This window comes from Anomaloglossus baeobatrachus, chromosome 2 (genome assembly GCF_048569485.1).
Source record: "Anomaloglossus baeobatrachus isolate aAnoBae1 chromosome 2, aAnoBae1.hap1, whole genome shotgun sequence".
Taxonomy (NCBI): domain Eukaryota; kingdom Metazoa; phylum Chordata; class Amphibia; order Anura; family Aromobatidae; genus Anomaloglossus; species Anomaloglossus baeobatrachus.
The window spans coordinates 385,768,992-385,785,933 of record NC_134354.1 but is presented as its reverse complement, the minus strand read 5'-3'; positions in this window follow the sequence as shown (position 1 = coordinate 385,785,933).

Here is a 16,942-nt window from a genome sequence, read left to right as displayed (position 1 = left end):
CGTAGCTGTTACATGCTACAATGTAACTTACGATGCCGGATGTGCATCACTTACTATGTGACCCCGCCGACACATCGAAAGATATATAATAGCGTGTAAAGCGGGCTTTACACTAAGAAGTGTAGGTGACAAACCAATAAGGCTTATATATTTGGTATTAGTGCCACAAAATCATGTCTCCAACATATGTTAAAATTAATTAGAAAAGCTCGTCTGAGCTGAAATGTTGCATAGGTTAATAAATGCTTTATTTCACTGAACGTTTTGACTCGTTCTCCATATTTCTCCATATTTGCCATTTCATAACGGTGTCCTATTGTAGCGTGAAGAGGGGCGGTAGTTGTGGATTTGTGATTTTCTCCAAACACCCCGGTATACTGCACATACTAGATGGTCCAGGTTGTGTGTGTGAACTTGTTTTGCGTGGTATGTGAACCCTTGAAGGCCCCATACTACTGTTGAGTTCGGCTGGCCAGAATCAGATAATTACTTGTTTCCCAAAAGGTGAACAACAGTTTGTTTCAAACACCAGTACTATACTTGACAGTTCATTTTCATCCACAACTTTACACATCAGATAGTGGGCACAAATTTTCCAGCACTACAGCACATTTCCATTGTACAAGGAATATTTAGATACAGTTTTAATTCCTACAGGGTTGCATGTCCATATTTCCCATCCGGCAGTAGGATACGATCATTCCCCCTAAAGTAACTTTAAACCGGCAGTAAACAATAGGTCTCCATCTACTCCCCCCCCCCGAACAATGGTCCTCTGGAAAGGACACAGTCCAAGAGGGGAAAAGTCCAAGGTAAATATGGCAAAGTCGAGAAAGGGGAACAGTCCATGGGGAATTGGGCATAGTTCATAGCTGGTTGGGCAAATTCCAGGACGAAGGGTGTGAAACCTTCTTGAGGCTCAAACGTCTAAAATCCAGCAGGGGAAAAAGTATAACTAACAAGTTTGGCCATCCATCACTAACAACCAGAAATCTCGGATCTTGGACTATCCAGGAGCTTTGCAGTTACCCCCACCAAGAGTGCAACAGTCACATTGAAATCTCCTCAGACCTCTATTCTCTTTACTTTATCCTGAACTACACCCGTGATTCACAATGCCCTGCTAGCAAAGGGCTTCCCTTCGGGGGCTGCGGTTTCCCTATGGGTTAGTAATTCCAGTGGGGTTGGTGGAAAACCCACCGGCAGATGCTAAGTACTTCCACATGCCAGATCCAGGCCAGGGTGTAGACCTCAGCTTCAACTGGGACACTGGCTCAGGGTTCTGTGTGACCTCTGCCAAGCCATCTGGTCTTATCTCCTCTGACAACAGATCCATCAGCAGCCACCATCCGCTTCGACCTGATCCTGTCCTGGACGACATGCCATACCTTAGTTTTGTGCCTTCCATCACAGACCTGCGCTCCATCATTCTCTCTGACTTTTTCTGAAAAAATGGCACCGTCCCCCTTACTACTCAGCAGCTAGTTGCACAGCTCTGCCTTAGATACAGTGGTGTTTCTTCCAGCTGGCCATGCTGTTTTTTCCAGGTCTGTACGCATTTCTCAATGTCAGTTTGCAACGGGTATACCTTCTCTCTCCACTTTGTTCTTCAAGGATGGACACTGCAACATTGACTGGCACTTTTTGTCATGAAAAAAAGTCACCAGAAACAGCCATTAGCAACAAGGGTCAGATAGAAAATGCACTGGCAGGATGCACCAGGCCCTCCATGATAAAGGCAGGGGCAACACAGGTGCAGAATACCTATGAGAAAACTACTCACTGCCCACCATGTCATGGAGGGGGTAGTTGTCGGTATTAGACATGCACACAGATGAATAGCAAACAGGAGAAACGTGAAAGCTGGGCACCAACCACAGACCGCTCCACCAAACACACGTTAACCTGTATGCTGCAATAAAGGCAATTTTTAAGGCTACCACTGAGCGAGTGCCCTGCTCTCCTGATTATTCTAATGCACACAGATGAGGTTTGCATAGAGTGACAGTTTCACAGTTACCTGTGATGCAAAGTGTCTGGCTTACAGCCTATTGATTATGCCCATCTATTAGATCAGGCAGACCCAGCACAATATAAGTGCATCCCACATGACAGACACTCCAAAGGGCCTGGCTGCATAATGTAGAAAATAGAAAAATGTGCTTTACAAAAATATATAAGATGGTAATTTATACTGTGAGATATTGGTCCATATTTTGGCCAAAATACGCAAGCTCATAAATCAAAATTAATAGACTCCACGCCTACAATCCATCCACTGCATTCAAAATAATTCACAGAATAGGACTTAAATTTAAAAGAAGTAAAAAAAACTAAATAGAATAAACCATTAGCCAACAAGGGTCAAATAGCAAATACACTGGCAGGATGCAGCAGGCCCCCCATGATAAAGGCAGGGGCAACACAGGTGGCACTCCCTACAGTAGGCGTAGCCTATTGAGAGGTTGACAGTACTTTGAGTCCTTTTGCTCAATTTCCGCCCATGACAGGCAGGGGCTTATTTTGGAGCTGTACCACCATCTGACATTTTTGCATTTTAGATCCCATGTACAGTGCTATTTTTGAGCACATAACTGTCATCATCCTCAATGTAGCCCAAGCCTTCCTCGCATCACTCTGATCTTCCAACAGCAAAGCTTCATCTTGCCGACATCCTGGCATACTACATGTACTAGCTGGTCTTGGCTGGGCATGGACTTGTGCTGTGTGGCCTGTGAAACAACAGTATTTTATTTAAGAGTTCATTCTCAGCCATAGTTTTGCACATCAGATAGCAGGCACAAGTCTTCCAGCACATTTAGACAGAATTTAAGTCCCCACTTGGTTGCTTCAGATATTACTAGTCCTGTGAGTTCCAGCACAATCCAGCTCAATTTTACAGTACAGTTTGTGATGGTCACCTTACCTTTCAGCAGTTTAATGTCTAGTCTCCTTGGAGGGGATAGGATCAAGGGTCCATTCTTCATAACCAGAATAGAGCCTTGTGCTCACAGACACTTGAGGAGATTCCACTAGGGTCATTCATTACTTTCACACACAAGGAAACGTAACCAGTTACCTTTACAGTTAATAGACCTGGTCACTATAATCCTTTACTCTGGCTCCCATAGTTGGGGGCCACTCTGTTCAAGGGTTGGTCTCTAACCTTCAAAGTAATTTTACTCCATGTCTCAGTCAACATTCGATGTTCATGTTCTCGTCTCAGTCTTCTTTCTTCTCCTTGTTGTTACAAACTACCCATTTGCATGTGACTTTTATGAACTGCAGACTATCGTGCATAATATTCACTCACTAGATCTTCACTGCCATTTTAGATTTAACCATCTCTTTCCCTATCAACTACCCCTCACATTCACATTGTGGGGTAGTCCTGTTGAGGTGAGACTACAATGGGTCTCTTAAGGTCTGTATGCCGTGTTCAGATTATATTGTCATGTGTGCACTTCGAAAAGTAAATAACAGACTACGAGTCAGTTATAACTATCTCCATGACAGACGACAGCGCTTCTGTCTCAGTTTATTGTTCAGAAAACTTTATAGTTCTAGATAAGAAAAAGGTGTAGAAAAAATATATAGTCCAATCAAATATCGTGGGTCAGGCTCAGGGCGTGTAGCAACTTGCATAGTCTCCACTGGATTGGTTGTTCCAAATTTTGGGTGTTTTCAATCTCCTTATCACCTTAGGCGTTGTCCACGATGCAGGTGCCATCTTTGAATTACATGTGCTAGCATTTTGTATTAGAGAAAATCACTGAACATATATATATATATATATATATATATATATATATATATATGTTAGTAAGAAACAAAAGCATTCATAAATATGTGTTAGGCTACATCAACTAAACTACATATTTGAGTCTGTGAAATGGCTGAATTTAGTATTTCAGTTTACTCAATTCTTACCCTCAACAGTCCCAACACCTAACTTCTTCTGACCCTGCTGTCTGTTGTTGGGCAGATGTTGATTCCTTTGCAAACCATCACCTTAAAAACACAATACCATTATTACCTATAACATTGCTATATATTATAACTTAAACAGGAACATAGCACACTCTATATCACAATACATTACAGTTCACATTAAACAATATTTATAAAAGACTCAGAACATTATTTATCACAAAAGTAAGTACACTTCTCACATTTTTGTAAATATTTTATTATATCTTTTCATGGAAAACATTAAAGATTTAACACTTAGAATGTAGTGTACATTAACAGTGTAAATTTTGTGTGCCCTTTAAATAACTCAACACACGGCCATTAATGTTTAAACCACTGGCAAAAAAAGTAAGTATATTCCCAAGTGAAAATGACGAAATTGTGCTCAAGGTGTCAATATTTTGTGTATCCACCATTAGTTTTAAGCACTGCTTTGATTATTTTGGGTATGTAGTTCACTAGAGCTTTACCACTGGAATCCTCTTCCATCCTCCATGGAGCTGGTGGATGTTAGAGACCTTGCATCCCTGACCCGTATGCAGAGCTCCCATGAGGTGAGGCCCACATAGATCAAGGAACACGTGAAGGTTGCGTAATAAGCAACATGGGTGGTCCCAGAGGAGATATAATGGCCAATAGAGAAGGTCTTGGTGCTATCTGAAGAGGAGAATGAGTTGGCACTCAAAATATGGTGGTAATAGGTATAAGAGATTTAGGAGTTCCTTCTTGCAATTATCCTTACACAGCTTCCATACATCTTTATCATACTCGGCCGTCTATTTGTTATGTCTGAGGAGATCGGTGATGGCAGCAGTGCACACACACCGGCCTGCCGATGGCCGAGCGCTGGGGGGGTTTCTGTGCCGCCGTGTGCGCATGCCCCGGAAGCCATGGTGACGCGTCCCTGTCTCCCGGGTGTGCGCCCGTACTGGCGGCGTGATCTCCTCCCCCACCTCCCGCTCCTCTGCGGCCTGCGTGTGCGCCGTGACGCTTGTAATCACTTCATGATCTTTTTTACCTGTGCTGACACTATAAGAACAGAACTGATTCCACACTCTCTATACTGCCCCTGGAAAAAGCGCCTAGCAAAACGATCGTTGGGGATCTCCCCCTCATATCTACTGTGACCACTCTTCGTTTGAGGTATTTTATTATACTGCTCTGAATTTTTCTTTTTGCATATGCAGCCTACCCTTCTTCTCCTTACTGAAAGGATATATATGTCTTCCCATTTACTCCCATTTCCACCATATGGGCATTCTCTGTAATCAGAGATTGTGTTGCATGATTTTGGCTGTCTGGTGCCATGCTTGATACCATGACTATTGGCCCTTGGCCATGCTATTATGTATACAGTTTGTAGTCACTGATTATGTACGTCAATATGTTCTCTAACTCAGGTACACATGCATTAATTGTTTTGCTCATGGTTTATTTCAACACCTGACTGCAGACAGCCATATGCTAGATAACATATCTCTGTGACTCACTCCACTCATTTTGGATGCTTGCCCACAATTGGAGTTTTTATGTCATCCTTTATATAATATATAGAAAGGCATCAGGCATTATTATTTTTTGATAATCATTAGAGATGAGCCACCCCCCTAGTGTTCGAGTTCGGTTTGGTTCGTCGAACGGCGGGCAAGTTTGGTGAACGTTCGACGAACCCCTTCGAACCCCATTGAAAACAATGGCAAGCAAATACAAACACATACAAACACATAAAAAACACCTTCTAAGGTGTCCAAAAGATGACAAACAACTCACAAGACACCACAAACACATGGAAAAGTGACAAGGACATATACTCATGCTGAAACAAAAGAGCTGGACGAGAAAAAGAAGAGGAGACACAGATATAGCAGTATTTGCAACTGAACATCGATGCCATTACTGTGCAACTTGAGCCTTGCTCATTTTGGGCTTCCAATCTGAATAAATTGCCTGAGCTCGCCACTTACGCCTTGGGAATCTTGTCATGTCCCGCAGCCAGCATTCTCTCGGAACGTGTATTCAGTGCTGCTGGGTGTTTGCTGACAGATAAGCGCACGCATCTGTCCACTGACAATGTGGACAGACTAACGTTCATCAAGATGAAGAAGTCATGGATCAGAGAGGACTTTTCTACCAATGTGTCATCCTGGGGAGACGAAAGGCTGGTAGATTTTTGATAGTGCTTCATGCAAATCAACTTTTTAAGTTTTCAACTGGGGGACAACTGATACCAGTGAAGTGGTGTGTGTGGCCCAATTTTTGGAAAAGAGGGAGACTGTGGTTGGAGTCCCCTTACTGTGTTTTACATGATTTTTGAAGGGCATGACATGTCTAAGAGGTTGACTGTCAGCATCTGCAAGCTGTTGGCTACAGAAATGCTGCCTTTCCAACTTTTTGACACAGAGGATTTTCGAGACCTTATGCCCATCGCAGTGCCCCAAGAGCAGATGCCCAGTCGCCACTCCTTCTCCAAGAAAGGCGTGCCTGCTCTACACCAGCATTTCGCACACAACATCACTGCTTCCTATAGAAACTCTGTGTGTGAACGGGTGCATTTCACCACAGATACTTGGACCAGTAAGCATGGAAGGGGGCGTTACATGTCACTGACTGGGCACTGGGTAAATATAGTGAGAGATGGAGAAGGGTCTGCTGTACAAGTCTTTCCATCCCAAGGAGTTGTGTGTCAATCCTTCCTCTGTATGTAGAAGTTCCTCCACTGCTTCTGCCTCCTCAACCTCGTCTAGGTCCTCAACCTCCGCTCAAAACCTGTCTTGTAAGGCCACCCGCGTTGTAACTGTGCACAAGGAATCCCACACACCTCCTTACTATGCTAGCAGCAGAGCTCAACGGCATCAGGCGGTCGATTCTTTACTTTGAAATGTCTGGGAAATGTGAGTCACAGCGCTGAGGAGTTGTGGACGGTAAGCTCTGGAGACCGAGTTTCATCAATGGTTGTCTCCACTCAACCAGCAGCCAGGGAAGGCCGTGTGCGACAATGATGCAAACCTGGGTGCGGCCCTTCGCCGTGACAATGTGACACACGTGCCTTGTATGGCTCACGTGTTCAACCTGGTTATCCAGCATTTTTTAAACCACTATTCCGGCCTTCAGCAGAGGGCACGGTGTAACGCCTGCCTGGATCCACACACTCAGATGGGCTGTAAAGGATAGGCTAGAGGGAAGCCACTCACCAAGCTGCATCCCTAGAACCCTGAAACCCTTTATCACCTATACAGGGATTTGGAAGTACACAGGGCCCAAGGTGATCAATACCTGTGGAAGACTGCAGTCTGAGAGAGTGGTAGTCAGGCATGGTCAAACCATGAATTGAGGAACATGAACAGAATCGGACGGCCAGGACTTAATCAGAAAACAAGCAGAGGTCTAATGCGGATCGGGCAACGAGGTATATAAACAGCAGGCAGGAGACGTAGTCAGGAAGCAAGCAGTAGTCAGCACACAAAATCACAAAACAGAACTGATGGGAACAGGAACCAGAAGTTCAGAAATATGTCTTGCAGTGGTTAGCAGACAGGAGGGGCCTAAAAAAGGTGTGATGTCTTCCCATTGGTTGTAGCTGAATAATGGTACTTCAGCTGTGAGACAACTACCACCTACAGTCAGCCAGTGGTACTGCAGATCTCAAGGTAACCCAGCCCAGTGGCTGAGCGGAAACTGCAGCCACCGGCGCCGCTGTCATCGACTCCTCTACCATCACCAGCACTATCTACGAAAGGAACACGGTGTCACCTGGCGATCGGAGTACAAGTTGCTGGAGCTGACTCCGGTGGTGACGTAACAGCCATGTGCGACAATGATGCAAACATGGGTGCGGCCCTTCGCCAGGGCAATGTGACACACATGCCTTGTATGGCTCACGTGTTCAACCTGGTTGTCCAGCAATTTTTAAACTACTATCCCGGCCTACATGGCCTTCTGCAGAGGGCATGCTCACTATGTGCTGACTTCCACCGTTCACACCCCGCAGATGAACAACTTGCATCACTGCAGAAGTCTTTCGGTCTGCCGGTCTACCGCCTGAAATGCGATGTGCCGACACGCAGGAATTTAAATCTGATCATGTTGCAGCGTCTGTGGCAGCACCGGCGAGCCCTGCTGCAATACGTTATGACGTATAGCCTGGGCTAAAGAGATCCAGAGGTGGGGAAGATCACGCTGCTGGAGTGGTCTCAGATCAAGGACCTATGCACCCTTCTTCACAGTTTACAAATGTCGATGAATATGTTTAGCGCTGACGTTGCCATTATCAGCATGACAATTCCGGTCATCTACATGCTGGAGCACACTCTAAACAGCATTCATAGTCAGGTGGTGGGACAAGAGGAAGGGGAGGAAGTACAGGAGGAGTCATATGCGAAAGGAATAAGAAGATCTACAAGGTCCAGATGGTCAGCAGCACCAAGGCGGCAGACATGGGATGGTGGGGGAGAGAGATTAATAATGGCACATATTTGCAGCAAAACTGTTGAGGAAGGTGCAGGAGCCCAGGAAGAAATGGAGGACAAACTGGCGATGGGCATGGAAGACTCAGCAGATGAGGGAGACCTTGCTGACATTTCTGTTGTGCGAGATTCAGGGGAGAGGGCAGAGGAAGGACTCATGATTCTCACCTCGCCACCACCAACACAGCAAGGACTTGGTATGCATGGATGCGCAGGGCCCATAAGCGCCTTCTTGCTGCACTACCTATAACATAACCCTCGGATTGTCCGAATTCAAAGTAATGCTGACTACTGGGTTGCCACAGTCTTAGATCCCCGGTACAAGACAAAATTTGTCAAAATAAGTCCTGCCATAGAAAGGGAAGCACGTATGCAAGAGTATCAGCATAAGCTGGTACGCAATCTTAGATCGGCTTTTCCACTAAACACCAGTGTTGCACAGAGTGAATCTCAACGCTTTGTCATGGCTAAGAGGAAATGGTCTTTCACTTGTCCACATCTGAGGGACCGAGGGCTGGCTGCTGTGCTGAGTTGGCATTGAGTAGGGTGTCCCTGCAGAGTTGCAAATTTGGTCATCTGCAAAATGAGTGGAAAAAGGCCATATGCTGGTGGAAAGGGGAACAGGTGTGTTGGAAAGGGGAAAAAAGTTTGTGTCCATGGGTTTGGTGGTTAAGCAACAGTAACATCTGCTGAAGGAACACCATCTGTTACCGGGGACTGGCAGATTTGGATTAGGTGGTTCATATCCCAATCGCCAGTCGGGGTCCACCGTGTTCCTAGATGGAAAAGGAGATGCTGGCAACTGGAAGGTTAGGCGCCTGAACCGAGTTAGACGACAATCAGATCTGGAGACTGGGAACCCTGTTAGCGTCATAGGGTCCACACACTTAGCCCAGGAACTTTCAGTTAACAACACAGGGGCCATTGGCTACGCTGTCCGTGTGCGTAGGGGGCACACCTGTGGACAGCAGGCGCAGCAGCAGCCCAGTTAATGCCACTGTGCTGCAGTAGCATGACTGGTAGGACAGGAGCTGGTCGCAATCATTCTGTGTTACCAAGTGTGGTGGCATCCTGCAGCGACGCGATATCCCTGCCTACCTCTGGCCTAAAGCCACAATGGATTCAACACCTGGAGGTGTGCTCTGTCTGAGCATAATAGAAAACTGCGCACCTTCTTGTTGTCTCCAGTCCCTTTTCTAACCTGGGTCTGCCCCAACCCAGGGTGGACCACAATGCACCTCCAGGAGCAAAAAGCAGAGTGCCACGTGATCCGTGACATAACCAGCGGCCTATCCAGAACTGCCACTTCAATGATGACCTCATGGCAGCAACGTCCCAAACACCTCACCAGTCATCGTCTGACAAACAATGATGGGGTGCCAAATCATTGGGGCTGGCCTCTGCGAGTCAGTCTGGAGTGGCAACATCATCAGAACAACTGATGCCCTCTGGACTATCATGGACTGCCACCTCACGGACATGGCCAGTGAGTTACTTAATGGACCTAGCCTCTGATGCAGTAAGTGCCTAAGCATGCTCATTAGCCTGAAAAACAGTCTCAGAAAACAGACTATTAGCTTCTGCATGCTCTGTAGGCCCAACAAAGGACTTAGACACGGCTCGGAGTCCAAGTACCTGTGCAAAGAGGCTTTTCTCACTAAGTGTGGCAGCATGCTCAGTAGCCCAGTAGCCCATCCCTCAGGAATGGCACAGTCATGCTGAGCATGTTCAGTAGGTGAAACATTGGACTTAGGCTGTGTCTGGGGTAACTCGGCACACGCATGCGCACTAGCCGTCTTTCGATACTTAGACCTAGAGGAGGAAGCAGCCAGCTGGATGACCAGAGGCACGGCCAAAAATGGCAGCTGACGCCTGGGCGCAACTGGAACCGCAGCAGGCTGCTTGCGTCTACGGCCGCACCTATTCGTAACACCAACTAGCAGCCAAAATAAGAGGTGTACTTCTTCCCGTGGATAATCTAATATGATCCCTTTTTTCACGGACACAACCCTCGCTACCAATTGTAGATGAGGCACCAAAAGACCAGGTGCTTCAATGGATCTCAAGTGCTCCATCAAGTGGCTTCTCCAAAACCTCAACTTCAATATGCCAAATACTCCATTCTTCTGTGGTGTCAACCCAATCGCACTTGCTTGCTAACAGCTCTCAAGTTTCCACCAGCCCTGCTGAGTATGTGGTAACAGACATGGTTGAGTCTGCAGAGCTGTTCAGTCACACTATAGCCTGGGAATCAGAGGTCTGCTCCAAAGCTGCAGTGAGTCCAGACAAGGAAATGATCTGCACTGATGCCCAGAAGCTTTGTAAGTCGGATCCAGGCCCCGAAGAAGAAGGTGCTGAACATAATGTACACCCTCATTCCAAAAATGTAAATCCTCCTGGTGGAAACAATGGGGAACATGTTGATGAGACTCAGATGCCTGATTGGAACGACAACTTTACTATTCGGTCAGGACAGGAAGAGGTTTGCTCGGAGGAGTCAGGACGAGGGGAGTGAAAACACACAGGGTGATGATGAGGTTGGAGACCCCACTTACTGTCAAACCAAAGTCAGCCAGTTGATGACGTCAGCAGAGGAGGTGGAGGAGGATGCTACTGACGACGAGGTTACGTTGCATCTTCCTGGACAGAGATAAAGTACTGGAAGTACGTCAACAACTGAATCCTCAGCCACAACTCTGCCTCTGAGCAGAAGTCGTGGTGGCTCTGCAGGTTGCATGGGCTGTAAGCCTTGCCTAGCCTGGGTCTTTTTTTACATCGTAAAAGATCACGCAAGTCGTCATCTGTAAGATTTGTCACCAATCTCTAAGTAGAGGCCAAAAACTCACTACTTTTAGTACTTCATTCATGATGTGTCACATGGATATGAAGTGATAGCATGAGGGTGTATAGATGAGCTTTATCCACTGTGAATGCAACATGCTTAATTGCCGTTCATTGCATGCATTGTTGCAGACTGTCCACAAGGGGCTGCTGTTTTTTTGCATCTGTCTTTGACTGTTTGGTCACTATAGCAATAGCAAAACAGTCTTCAGCTGTGGACTTGGAGAGCGGAGGAGGTGCTGTCTGTGAAGTGAAGGAAAAGCTAAAGGTATGCATCAAAGCAAGGAGCCACCGCGGAAACACTTCGGTGAATTGTGAGGGGACTCGTGTTGGAGTTTGGTTAGGAGGACCGTAACGCCTTTGAGCAGCATCCTGTGCTGGAGACCAACATTCTTCTGGTGCTGTCTATACTGTTTACTGGGAGAGGATCGTAAACTCTGTATTGATGACAACTGGACACCACAGTCCCCGGGTACGGTAGGCTGGGACCAGACAGTAATGCGTGCACGCAACACTTTGTTTTCTTAGCAAAACACATATCTGTTCTGCTTAGGCCGACTATATAGACAGTAAGACTTGCTGCCTCTGCTCTGTCAAATTGTCAAATACAGTTAAAATCATAGAGGGACAGCGACACATGTTTGCATTGACTGTTGCTTTACAAGATTTCCAGGACTGTGTTGCTGAGTTGTGTGGTTTGCCTTCACACTGTTATCATCTGCCTTATCTGTGAGGCTTCATCTAACAAGAATATTCAGGGGGGTAATGGGTTTTGTCTATGTTTAGGTAGATAAGTTGTAAGCTTTTGTGATGCGTCACTGGTAAGGGTACCATCTCACTAAACGACGTACCAGCGATTCCGACCACGATATGACCTGGTCAGGATCGCTGGTGCGTCACTACATGGTCACTGGTGAGCTGTCAATCAGGCAGATCTCACCAGCGACCAGTGACCAGCCCCCAGCCAGCAGCGACACGTGGAAGCTATTCTGCGCTTAGTAACTATGCTTTGCTTGGTTACCCAATATTTACCCTGGTTACCAGCGCACACCACTTAGCGCTGGCTCCCTGCACTCGTAGCCAGGGTACACATCGGGTTACTAAGCAAACCGCTTTGCTTATTTACCCGATGTGTACTCTGGCTACGCGTGCAGGGAGCCAGCACTGGCAGCCTGAGAGCGGCGTACGCTGGTAACCAAGGTAAATATCGGGTAACCAAGCAAAGCGCTTCGCTTGGTTACCCGATGTTTACCATGTTTACCAGCGTCCACAGCTGCCAGACGCCGGCTCCCTGATCCCTGCACATTCAGATTGTTGCTCTCTTGCTGTCAAATACAGCGATGTGTGCTTCACAGCAGGAGAGCAACCAACAAAAAATGAACCAGCACTGTGTGTAACGATCAGCTATTTCACAGCAGGGGCCAGGTCGCTGCTTAGTGTCACACACAGCGAGATCGCTGGTGAGGTCACTGGTATGTCACACCTGGGACTCAGCAGCAATCTTGCTAGCGATCTCGCTATGTGAGAAGTACCCCTAAGTCGTGTTCGCACACAAACACACACATCATTACTCCTGCAACGCAGAGGGATTACTAGGTAGTAGGCAACTGTTTAGACAGTCCCTTGGTTAGGCAAAAGTTGGTGAGCCGGGAGTATAAATCGCCTTTATGAGTATCGCAGCATAGGGGTGTAGGCTTTTGGAATTGTGAATAGATTGTTCTATTCTTTCAGTTTTATGCATGGTTCTTATTGTTTGTTTTGGGAAAGTTAAACAATCATTTATCAACTCAACTGTCTAGAGTCCTTTTCCTGATGCGTGGTTTTGCTGTATACTGGGGAGCCTACCCTGCACACGACTTAAAAGGAAGCATAAGTCTCTGTGGAAAGGTCACTATGCTACAATGCGGGCTAGCGTGGCGGTGCAATCACCGTCTGCCCCATCAATGGCATCTGCGTGATCTTCATCCTCTGTGACTGTGGGGACAGCAGTCACACATGCTTTTTGACGCAGACCTTACACCCCTTTACCCGCAACAGCCAGTGTGATTGTCATGTCGTCAGTTGTTTTGGAAGTGGAAACAGCTAGTGGTGTTGAGCTCTCTCAGACATCGAGAGAACCACCTTTGGATGAAGTCAACATTATATCCATGCCTGCACCTTCCTCACAGATAGGCTGAACTACCTGCAGTTAAAAATTGCGCAGCAAAAATGGAGAAGAGTGTAGAATGCACATGTGGTGTACCTTGCTTGACAGCAAAGAAACCCTAAGGTATTATCCCAGACAATTTTAGTATGCCCCTAAAAGTGTCAGCACTGTTTGCAATTAAAATTGCATAGCAAAAATGGACAGGTGTGTAGAATGCAGAGATAGTGTACCTTGCTTGGCAGCAAAGAAACCCAAAAGTAGTATCCCAGACAATTTTAGTATGCCCCTCAAAATGTCAGCACTTTTGGAAAATAAAATTGCGTAGCATAAATGGACAGGTGTGTAGAATGCAGAGATGGTGTACCTTGCTTGTCAGCAAAGGAACACTAAGTATGTATCCCAGACAATTTTAGTACGCTTCTAAAAGTGTCAGCACTGTTTGCAATTAAAATTGCGTAGCAAAAATAGATAGGTGTGTAGAATGCACATGTGGTGTACATTGCTTGGCAGCAAAGAAACCCAAAGGTAGTATCCCAGACAATTTTAGTATGCCCCTCAAAGTGTCAGCACTTTTGGAAAATAAAATTGCGCAGCAACAATGGACAGGTGTGTAGAATGCATATGTGGTGAACCCCTTACTTGGTAGCAAAGAAACCCAAAGGTAGTATCCCAGACAATGTTAGTATGCCCCTAAAAGTATCAGCACTGTTTGCAATTAAAATTGCGTAGCAAAAATGGACAGGAGTGTAGAATGCAGAGATGGTGTACCTTGCTTGTCAGCAAAGGAACACTGAGTTATTATCCCAGACAATTTTAGTATGCCCCTAAAAGTGTCAGCACTTTGTGCAATTAAAATTGCAAAGCAAAAATGTAGAGGTGTGTAGAATGCACAGGTGCTGTAGCTAGCTGGTCAGCAAAGGAAGCCTCACTTTCTATCCCTGCCAATGAAACAATGCCCCAAGGAATTGCCTGAGTTGATGTAGCCAGACGCTGTTATATAAACCCCTGCACAGCGTTGGCACAGACCTGCTTAGCAACAATGGCTACGAACGGCTGTAATGCAGCCCTGAAAAGGGCTGAAATTACAAGTGGTCCCTAATCCCTAAAGCGCTGTGTAGCTTGCACTGTATGTCTATAGCGCACACAGCAGCAGCAGCGGAAGCGGGAGCGTTGACTGTCATCCACCCGCAGCAGACAGATAATGGTGGCAACGGGGAAAATGGCCGGGTCTTATAAGGCATAGACATGTGACATGCACAGCCTATGACACATGCCCTTGCTTGTCTGGCAAAAATCCACTTTGCTGTGTGTGTGTCTGTGATTGGCTGACAGCCTGGCCCGCCCCACTGTACGCGCAGTTAGGAAAAAAAAAATGGCGATCGCCATTCTTTCAGCACTTGGCAGCAGCACTGATCTAAACCCTGTCCCACCCGCACACTATACACTGAATTTTGAAAATATCATGATTCACAATGACTCACACTATTACAGTGAAAAGCCAGCTAGTAATTAGCTAGGCTTTTTGGTGATCGAACCGTTCTCGAACATAACTCGAACTGCCGAGCTTTAAGCAAATCGTTTGAGTTCGTCGAACGACTCGAACACCGCCCAAAATCACTCGAATTTGAAATTGGCGAACCATTCGACTCGAACATCGCTCAACTCTAATAATCATCACTTTATTATTTGACAACCTTATTATTCATCTAGTGGTCACGGTTTTTGGGAGAGGGGGCAAAATTCTTGTTTTCCTGTCCATTTACATAGGTCCATTTACGTAGGTTTCATGAAATTCTTGCTAACCCTGTTTCTTACCTAATTTTTTGTATTTTAATCCTATTTTTGTAGTTTTCATAACTTTTTGCATAATAAAATATTTGATAAAATTCTTTTTGGTTTCCGTTCATCTTTTCCTCCTCACACTATGGGAGGTAGACAAGTTTTTTTTGGCTTGGCCCTTGCCCATGGTGACCCTGATAGCATCTCCCTTGCTGAGTCGAACCTTAATTGGCTCCAGTATGGGGCGGGGCCGGCTGAGGTGTACTGATAAGAGTTTTATGGAAAGGTCACTGACACCCAGTGGAATGATCCTGCTCTAACAAGTCATTTTTTGTCAGGGTCTGTCCTTTCTTCCAGCATGTCTTGGCCTCTCTTTCTACATTTTGACAGCCCTTGCACTTTGTGCATAGGTTTAATGGGTCTAGCAGTCTCACTACCCAACAATTTTAACAGAATGTGTTTGAAGCCTTCCTTCATGTCTAATACAGGTTATATCAGAGTCCCTCTTGCGTCTAGTTTTTAGCAGTTCATGCATTTTCTGTTTTGGGAGCTTTAGAGTTCCTCCTTCATAAATTAAACAGGATGTGTTTGACCATGTCACATACACCACATGCCCAGATACGGTAGAAAATATTAACATTACATTTACCTGTGAATACCGGCAGTAATAGTTTTAATTACCTCTTCACTATGTCATCCACTGTAGTCATAGGCGGTGGGGAAATATGGTGAGAGATAGCAAGGCTATTAAGGCTATGCATTTTTTTGCAGTGTTTTTTTCATGAGTTTTATGCTAATTAAAAGCTGATTTTTACAATACCAGCAAAAGCTATGAGATATCATAACTCTAGTGCACATAATTTTTTTTTCCTGACTGAAATGGTAAACTGCTGTGTTTTGAAAGAAGCACCATGTTAACTCAGCGTTTTTGGATCTTTTGTGCAGCGGTTTTTCAACATTGAAAGCATTGAGAAAGTGCAAAAGCAGTAAAAATGCTACTTGAGAACATAGCCTACAGGGTGGATGAGACTTTATTTTCTCTTTTTTATTTTGCCTTATATACAAATCATTATACAGGAAAGAATGTTTCCTAACATTTTTGTTCTGTAAAATCCATTTTATTTTTGGCTTTGTATGTTTTATTGTCAACCTGTAAAAGTGGTGTCATATTCTGAAAACATTGTTCCCAACAGTGACCTGGGAGTCCGAGATGCATCCAGATGTCTTCCCCAGTCAAGATAAAGCAGACAGCTGAGGGCTGCAGTCCACAGCTGTCTACTTTACCTGCCCAGGTTATCAAAAATAGGGGAACCCCATGATATTTTTTTATTATTTATTTCCTATTTACATTTTTTTACAGGAAAATGTTTACAGGACATTTGCCCCCAATTTGCTTCCTTTTGCAGCTCCTTAGACTCCTTAGACCTTTATTATGATCATTTTACAGCCATTTTACCGCAGAGACGTTTGACTGCCATTTGACTTACATCGGTCCGGCCCAGGGTCAATTTCGGGTTGAAATCAGGTTTCTGAACCAAACTTTTAACTAAAGTCTGGCCTAACCTGGTGAACCAAAACTTTCACGGGTCTGCTAGTTCCTAGAACTATGTCTTATTGAGTCTTTTCTTATCTTTTGAATATACAGTGTGTCCACCCATATCCTGTCCACCGCCATCAACTTGAGAACGGCGGCAGCTATAGGCATAGAAGTGGTGTCTAGGTAAAGCAAAGTAGCCATATG